The sequence below is a fragment of the Ascaphus truei genome, chromosome 1, assembly GCF_040206685.1.
Source record: "Ascaphus truei isolate aAscTru1 chromosome 1, aAscTru1.hap1, whole genome shotgun sequence".
Classification (NCBI taxonomy): Eukaryota; Metazoa; Chordata; class Amphibia; order Anura; family Ascaphidae; genus Ascaphus; species Ascaphus truei.
In genome coordinates this window covers 239,941,743-239,951,230 of record NC_134483.1, presented here as the reverse complement: position 1 = coordinate 239,951,230, position 9,488 = coordinate 239,941,743, and the positions used below count along the sequence as shown (strand labels likewise).

The 9,488-nt window shown below is 37.6% G+C and overlaps 2 long non-coding RNA genes across 2 annotated transcripts in view; both read right to left on the bottom strand.

The window, feature by feature from the left end:
- Positions 1-235: 235 nt before the first annotated feature.
- On the bottom strand, positions 236-4,800 carry LOC142495955 (uncharacterized). The gene is made up of 2 exons (XR_012801866.1): positions 4,214-4,800; positions 236-1,663 (listed from the first exon to the last, which is right to left on the bottom strand). It is a non-coding gene; the product is annotated as an uncharacterized LOC142495955 (long non-coding RNA).
- A 171-nt stretch (positions 4,801-4,971) lies between these two features.
- The window catches only part of LOC142495950 (uncharacterized), a 4,565-nt gene continuing 48 nt past the window's right edge, over positions 4,972-9,488 (bottom strand). Inside the window, exons 1-2 of the long non-coding RNA XR_012801865.1 lie at positions 8,950-9,488; positions 4,972-6,399 (exon numbers count right to left, since the gene is read on the bottom strand). The exon at positions 8,950-9,488 is cut by the window's right edge and continues 48 nt beyond it. This is a non-coding gene — a long non-coding RNA (uncharacterized LOC142495950). The remainder of the gene's footprint in view (positions 6,400-8,949) is intronic.

Here is a 9,488-nt window from a genome sequence, read left to right as displayed (position 1 = left end):
GATACAGGATACTATAATTCAATGTGAGGATCATTAGTTAAAAATACAGACATGGTAATCTGGGTTCAATCCTACCTTCCTTTATCAAGTGTCGCCTTATGGTGAGTTATATCCTGCACTAAGCAGAGAACACAAACCAAAATGTTGCACTTGAAAAAGTCTCGGCCACACTCTCACATATTAAGATATGGAGGGTATCGTGAGATTATTATTTATAAAGAAAGGGTACTCAGAGTTTGTATAAGAAAAGGTTTATCATTTATTGTATTACAACAATATTCAGAAATATCAGAAATATCAGAACAAGCTTCTTATAAGCCAATGGCTAACAGTTACAGTATGTTACCAATCCATTCCTAACTATGCAGAGATTATAACTAGATATGCATTGTCAATACTCACAAACCAAAAGATATTACGTCAGGTCAGCCAGTCCCAGTCTCATCTGTGTGACTTCACACTTAAGTTCGGTTCTCTCTCTCTCTCTCTAACATGGAGTCAGGCCATCCTGATATAGAGTGTATGCATACGTGTGTCACGTGTCATGTGTCCATACTCTGTGGTTTGTGACGTATGATGTTTACGAGTCAGAAATTATAGTTAGTGACGTATGATGTTTACGATCTTAGGACTTACATTTAGTAACCTATGATATTTCATAAGTTCCCGTTCAAACCACAGCGTGTTTACCGTTATAAGTTCCCCTTTTTATGTCTTTGTAACCTGTCCCAATATCCTGCCACTTCTGAGCAAAACAAGCTATTATTTCTAAGACAAGAAAACCAGGATTCTAACATTATATTCTAAGCTATACTAGGCCTTACAATGATACTACGTATATATGTACCTGTGACCTGTATTCATTATGCGTTATATGCCAGAAAATACCTGTAATCCATAACACCCTCTCCTACACATAATTATCATATTTTTGCAAATGCAGAAAAAATTATCAAAGCAGAAAATATTCATTATGTGTACTTTTGGAAGACAGTGTCACAGCTCTCTGATGTAGATGAGCTTGAACTCATAGGAGTATGTGACTGATCGCCAAAACACCCACAACTGCGCATATGTGCACAAGTTATTCCACGATGGGAAGGTATCAATTTGTAAAAATCACCCAATTGTAAAGCGGGTTGATGTTGGCTTTCATACACACTCAAGAGCGTAGTATTCCAACGGGCACCAAAACAATGTTGATGTTTATTACCTGAACATGCAAACAAAGTGGTACAATTATATGACCCGTGGCTAACAATGCTGATATGACCTTCTTCAATTGTATAAAAAGACATTTGAAATATTTGACGGTGAATGTCTCTACACTTGAAGTTGGGTTGATCACCAAGAGATAGCAAAGATTTCACTTGCCAAAAATTACATAACATTAGCAAGCTACGCGGTAGCAATGTCCCATTAGGTGTCAAAACAGAAAACGGTCCAGAGGAAGCAAGAGAGTCCTGATACATAAAGTCTCTCATCGTATCGTGAACTGCATGCACTTTGCGGGGTTTCCGATGTGGCAAAACCAGTTCATCTAAGTACATCCTCATGGAAGTTTGATAGGAACGTGGTAGACGCAAGATTTGTGAAGCATCTTTCTTTTCGTCTGTGTCCTTGCAACAAAGCATACTGCAGCAGGTTAGATTTGACCTGTGTGCTTAAAACAGTATATTAGTATCTAGGTAAAAATATAAGAATATATGCTAGAAAGCAAAATGTGATTAAGTTGAACGTCTCTTCATCTTCATCTTCGGAAGAAATGAGAAAATACGAAGCAAAATAACAAGGATTATTATCCCTAAAATAAAAAACAATAGTGGTTTCAAATAACCTAGGATTCCAAACGCATTTCCTAGTCCACTAAAAATACTTTTACCAGTAGATTGTAGGCTAGTGCCTATCTTTTGTCAAAAAATTACCTGTCATGGGCCAAAAAGTTTTCAATGATTCACCTAGTGTAGTTAACCACTGGGGAAAATCACCTGGGTGCAAATCAACACGTAGTAATTCACTGTGAACTCTCTGTAAAAGGGTATGTACTATATCATGTGTGAACCCTATAGTAACCTTCATTTTCTTTAAATGTGCCAAATAGGCCGTCATGTGAGGAAGGATCAGTGTGATAGCTGGTACCTGGAAATGTACTCCAGATGTGAATTTCTGATGTAACAGAGGTGGAATAAGTGTAGTACCATAACACTGTATACTCCCATTAACCGTGACAAGTGATGCCTGAAAAGGAGGAATATCGCAATCCTTTTCTGTAGATAACACTATGTAACTCCCATTATCTAGGCTGTGAATTAATGTAAAAGTTTTTCAAGCGGCAAATATCTCTTCTCTGTGTTTGTAAATACATAAGATAATAATGTAATTGGTACTGTTTCCATAGCATTGTAAATTCTAATGTACGCAGCTAAAGGTGAAATGTTGACATAAGCTGACAATGGTTTTTGGCGGGTCGCGCTGCGCTAAGTAGGAAGCATCATTAACTGCTGCTAATAACTTTCGCAATGCCTCATCCTCAACTGTTAACCATTTAAAAGGTGTTTTCGGTCTAGTCTGCTCTGACTTAATCTCGCGTGATGTTGCGTGATGTAATGGTTCAATCAGTACATTAAAATCTGGGATAAACGTCATTGAAAAATTCAGTAACCCAATAATGCTTCTTAACTGTTTTAGTGATTTAGGAACACTGATGTTGGAAACTTTTTCTCTGTAATTAGTAGAGAGGCCTCTGCCATTTTCAGCTATTTCAAAGCCTAAAAATGTCACAGTTTCTCTCGCAAGCTGAGATTTCTTTAAGGAAACAAGGTAACCTGCTTCTGTCAATGCAATTAACACTTCTGTCATAGCTTTAAAATGCTCTTCTTCTGTGTCATGTGATAGATACACGTCATCAACATAAGTTTCTGTGTTGTCAAATTTAGACAATAGTGAGACTACGTCTGCTGTGAATAAAGCTGGACTATTTACAAAACCTTGCGGTAAGCGTGTAAAAACCAATTGTTTACCTTGCCAAGTAAATGCGGTTAGCCAATAACTCTCAGGCGTGATTGGATGGGAAAAGTACCCATTGCTTAAGTCAAACGTAGTTTTAAAGCGTTTACGCTGTAATCCTTTTAAGATTGAAGGTGAATGTGTGTTCTGTGCTGTCACTGAAGGTGTGACTCTGTTCACTTCCCTATAATCTAACACCATCCGCCATGAACCATCCTTTTTAGGCACTGGATATACTGCAGTATTCATTTGGCTATACTGTTCAAGCAGTACTCCTTGTTTAAGCAAATCATTGATTACAATTTGTATGCTTGGTAAGGCGGCATGATTAATTTTATATTGTGCCTGTTTCTTTGGAAGTGTAGAACATGTACTAATATTATGTACAATTCCTTTTCTAAATCCTACCTGATTTTCCCACTGCTGAAAAATATACTTGTGTGTCATTAACCAATTATACAATTTTGTTTTATCATTAAAAGCACTTTCATTACATTGATCTGTGATCATTTTTTCCAAGTCAAATTTCACAGTCAATTCCGTCTGCTTGCGGTTTTCTGTAACTTCCTCTTTTATTGTAAAGAAGGAAGCCACATCTTTGTATGCTATTAAAAAGTCACAACCTAATCTGTCATGTTCAACTAATTCAATAGAAATTTTTCTGTCATTAATTTTTAAGTCTAAATAATATGAAGGATAAGTGCCATTTCCTTCAATTGTTTGTATCGTGATGTCGTGTACATAATTTTCATCTATTAAAATATCAGTTCTTACAAGGGATATGTCGGCTTGTGTGTCTAATAGGCCAGTGTAATCTTTTCCCTTGTAGTGAATGTTTAACGTTAAGTTTGTCATTCCTCAAAGAGGAGGTCTGTAGGGAAGTGAGTTATCTTCCCAACAAATTTTTCTGTGCTCGCTGGTGTCGTCGCTGCTGCTGCAGTTTGTTTAACCTCACGTTGAGTGTTCGTTAGTCCTGAAGTCTGCGTAGCAAAACCTGTACGCTTGTCACGAAATTTAATTTCGCTAGCCTTGCCTTGCCCATATCTGTCAGGAGTTTTAATGTATTGTCTCAGATTATATCTGGACACTGCACCCTCATTACGAGATTGCTGTTCAAAGCATGTATTTTGTTGTGTAGTCTGTGGTGTAGGAGTGTTTTGTCTCTGTGTAGGAGTCTGAAAACTTCTATTATCTCTTTGAAAATTACCTCTTCTGTCCCACTGCTCGTCTCTAGGATAAACTGGAGTCTGATACTGGGTGAACGGAGGTCTCCACTTTCTCTCTTGGACAAGAAAATTTCCCCTCTTGTCTGCGTGCGATCGCTCAGGCTTCCTGTCACTGGCTTGTGGCTTAGTTAACCCAATAGGATCACAGGCTGTTGTCCCAAAATGACAGTCGCTGCATTATGTGTCAAATTAATGATCGTGTGTATTAACGGATCATATGCCTGTTGTACGTACTGATATGTGTTTGGATCAGTTGTGGTGTCTATTGTTAGATAGCAGTATCTTGCCCCAGGTCCCCACGGGCCAAATTGAATTTCAAATGCCAGAGTTTCACCGTCAATCAGATTTCTCTGATACTGATTCCTCATTAAAACATTCAGATCTGCAACTCGTGCAAAATCTGAAACAGCCATGATATACTATATATATATATATAATGAAAATTGTACCTTCTCTTTTATAAAGAGGAAATATAGCATACACGTGTACTTTCAAGATTAAATGGGTAACGTCAGATTTATTATACAACTCATGAGTAATTAACCACGTTGGAGCGCCATAATCTGGGTTCAATCCTACCTTCCTTTATCAAGTGTCGCCTTATGGTGAGTTATATCCTGCACTAAGCAGAGAACACAAACCAAAATGTTGCACTTGAAAAAGTCTCGGCCACACTCTCACATATTAAGATATGGAGGGTATCGTGAGATTATTATTTATAAAGAAAGGGTACTCAGAGTTTGTATAAGAAAAGGTTTATCATTTATTGTATTACAACAATATTCAGAAATATCAGAAATATCAGAACAAGCTTCTTATAAGCCAATGGCTAACAGTTACAGTATGTTACCAATCCATTCCTAACTATGCAGAGATTATAACTAGATATGCATTGTCAATACTCACAAACCAAAAGATATTACGTCAGGTCAGCCAGTCCCAGTCTCATCTGTGTGACTTCACACTTAAGTTCGGTTCTCTCTCTCTCTCTCTAACATGGAGTCAGGCCATCCTGATATAGAGTGTATGCATACGTGTGTCACGTGTCATGTGTCCATACTCTGTGGTTTGTGACGTATGATGTTTACGAGTCAGAAATTATAGTTAGTGACGTATGATGTTTACGATCTTAGGACTTACATTTAGTAACCTATGATATTTCATAAGTTCCCGTTCAAACCACAGCGTGTTTACCGTTATAAGTTCCCCTTTTTATGTCTTTGTAACCTGTCCCAATATCCTGCCACTTCTGAGCAAAACAAGCTATTATTTCTAAGACAAGAAAACCAGGATTCTAACATTATATTCTAAGCTATACTAGGCCTTACAATGATACTACGTATATATGTACCTGTGACCTGTATTCATTATGCGTTATATGCCAGAAAATACCTGTAATCCATAACACCCTCTCCTACACATAATTATCATATTTTTGCAAATGCAGAAAAAATTATCAAAGCAGAAAATATTCATTATGTGTACTTTTGGAAGACAGTGTCACAGCTCTCTGATGTAGATGAGCTTGAACTCATAGGAGTATGTGACTGATCGCCAAAACACCCACAACTGCGCATATGTGCACAAGTTATTCCACGATGGGAAGGTATCAATTTGTAAAAATCACCCAATTGTAAAGCGGGTTGATGTTGGCTTTCATACACACTCAAGAGCGTAGTATTCCAACGGGCACCAAAACAATGTTGATGTTTATTACCTGAACATGCAAACAAAGTGGTACAATTATATGACCCGTGGCTAACAATGCTGATATGACCTTCTTCAATTGTATAAAAAGACATTTGAAATATTTGACGGTGAATGTCTCTACACTTGAAGTTGGGTTGATCACCAAGAGATAGCAAAGATTTCACTTGCCAAAAATTACATAACATTAGCAAGCTACGCGGTAGCAATGTCCCATTAGGTGTCAAAACAGAAAACGGTCCAGAGGAAGCAAGAGAGTCCTGATACATAAAGTCTCTCATCGTATCGTGAACTGCATGCACTTTGCGGGGTTTCCGATGTGGCAAAACCAGTTCATCTAAGTACATCCTCATGGAAGTTTGATAGGAACGTGGTAGACGCAAGATTTGTGAAGCATCTTTCTTTTCGTCTGTGTCCTTGCAACAAAGCATACTGCAGCAGGTTAGATTTGACCTGTGTGCTTAAAACAGTATATTAGTATCTAGGTAAAAATATAAGAATATATGCTAGAAAGCAAAATGTGATTAAGTTGAACGTCTCTTCATCTTCATCTTCGGAAGAAATGAGAAAATACGAAGCAAAATAACAAGGATTATTATCCCTAAAATAAAAAACAATAGTGGTTTCAAATAACCTAGGATTCCAAACGCATTTCCTAGTCCACTAAAAATACTTTTACCAGTAGATTGTAGGCTAGTGCCTATCTTTTGTCAAAAAATTACCTGTCATGGGCCAAAAAGTTTTCAATGATTCACCTAGTGTAGTTAACCACTGGGGAAAATCACCTGGGTGCAAATCAACACGTAGTAATTCACTGTGAACTCTCTGTAAAAGGGTATGTACTATATCATGTGTGAACCCTATAGTAACCTTCATTTTCTTTAAATGTGCCAAATAGGCCGTCATGTGAGGAAGGATCAGTGTGATAGCTGGTACCTGGAAATGTACTCCAGATGTGAATTTCTGATGTAACAGAGGTGGAATAAGTGTAGTACCATAACACTGTATACTCCCATTAACCGTGACAAGTGATGCCTGAAAAGGAGGAATATCGCAATCCTTTTCTGTAGATAACACTATGTAACTCCCATTATCTAGGCTGTGAATTAATGTAAAAGTTTTTCAAGCGGCAAATATCTCTTCTCTGTGTTTGTAAATACATAAGATAATAATGTAATTGGTACTGTTTCCATAGCATTGTAAATTCTAATGTACGCAGCTAAAGGTGAAATGTTGACATAAGCTGACAATGGTTTTTGGCGGGTCGCGCTGCGCTAAGTAGGAAGCATCATTAACTGCTGCTAATAACTTTCGCAATGCCTCATCCTCAACTGTTAACCATTTAAAAGGTGTTTTCGGTCTAGTCTGCTCTGACTTAATCTCGCGTGATGTTGCGTGATGTAATGGTTCAATCAGTACATTAAAATCTGGGATAAACGTCATTGAAAAATTCAGTAACCCAATAATGCTTCTTAACTGTTTTAGTGATTTAGGAACACTGATGTTGGAAACTTTTTCTCTGTAATTAGTAGAGAGGCCTCTGCCATTTTCAGCTATTTCAAAGCCTAAAAATGTCACAGTTTCTCTCGCAAGCTGAGATTTCTTTAAGGAAACAAGGTAACCTGCTTCTGTCAATGCAATTAACACTTCTGTCATAGCTTTAAAATGCTCTTCTTCTGTGTCATGTGATAGATACACGTCATCAACATAAGTTTCTGTGTTGTCAAATTTAGACAATAGTGAGACTACGTCTGCTGTGAATAAAGCTGGACTATTTACAAAACCTTGCGGTAAGCGTGTAAAAACCAATTGTTTACCTTGCCAAGTAAATGCGGTTAGCCAATAACTCTCAGGCGTGATTGGATGGGAAAAGTACCCATTGCTTAAGTCAAACGTAGTTTTAAAGCGTTTACGCTGTAATCCTCTTAAGATTGAAGGTGAATGTGTGTTCTGTGCTGTCACTGAAGGTGTGACTCTGTTCACTTCCCTATAATCTAACACCATCCGCCATGAACCATCCTTTTTAGGCACTGGATATACTGCAGTATTCATTTGGCTATACTGTTCAAGCAGTACTCCTTGTTTAAGCAAATCATTGATTACAATTTGTATGCTTGGTAAGGCGGCATGATTAATTTTATATTGTGCCTGTTTCTTTGGAAGTGTAGAACATGTACTAATATTATGTACAATTCCTTTTCTAAATCCTACCTGATTTTCCCACTGCTGAAAAATATACTTGTGTGTCATTAACCAATTATACAATTTTGTTTTATCATTAAAAGCACTTTCATTACATTGATCTGTGATCATTTTTTCCAAGTCAAATTTCACAGTCAATTCCGTCTGCTTGCGGTTTTCTGTAACTTCCTCTTTTATTGTAAAGAAGGAAGCCACATCTTTGTATGCTATTAAAAAGTCACAACCTAATCTGTCATGTTCAACTAATTCAATAGAAATTTTTCTGTCATTAATTTTTAAGTCTAAATAATATGAAGGATAAGTGCCATTTCCTTCAATTGTTTGTATCGTGATGTCGTGTACATAATTTTCATCTATTAAAATATCAGTTCTTACAAGGGATATGTCGGCTTGTGTGTCTAATAGGCCAGTGTAATCTTTTCCCTTGTAGTGAATGTTTAACGTTAAGTTTGTCATTCCTCAAAGAGGAGGTCTGTAGGGAAGTGAGTTATCTTCCCAACAAATTTTTCTGTGCTCGCTGGTGTCGTCGCTGCTGCTGCAGTTTGTTTAACCTCACGTTGAGTGTTCGTTAGTCCTGAAGTCTGCGTAGCAAAACCTGTACGCTTGTCACGAAATTTAATTTCGCTAGCCTTGCCTTGCCCATATCTGTCAGGAGTTTTAATGTATTGTCTCAGATTATATCTGGACACTGCACCCTCATTACGAGATTGCTGTTCAAAGCATGTATTTTGTTGTGTAGTCTGTGGTGTAGGAGTGTTTTGTCTCTGTGTAGGAGTCTGAAAACTTCTATTATCTCTTTGAAAATTACCTCTTCTGTCCCACTGCTCGTCTCTAGGATAAACTGGAGTCTGATACTGGGTGAACGGAGGTCTCCACTTTCTCTCTTGGACAAGAAAATTTCCCCTCTTGTCTGCGTGCGATCGCTCAGGCTTCCTGTCACTGGCTTGTGGCTTAGTTAACCCAATAGGATCACAGGCTGTTGTCCCAAAATGACAGTCGCTGCATTATGTGTCAAATTAATGATCGTGTGTATTAACGGATCATATGCCTGTTGTACGTACTGATATGTGTTTGGATCAGTTGTGGTGTCTATTGTTAGATAGCAGTATCTTGCCCCAGGTCCCCACGGGCCAAATTGAATTTCAAATGCCAGAGTTTCACCGTCAATCAGATTTCTCTGATACTGATTCCTCATTAAAACATTCAGATCTGCAACTCGTGCAAAATCTGAAACAGCCATGATATACTATATATATATATATAATGAAAATTGTACCTTCTCTTTTATAAAGAGGAAATATAGCATACACGTGTACTTTCAAGATTAAATGGGTAACGTCAGATTTA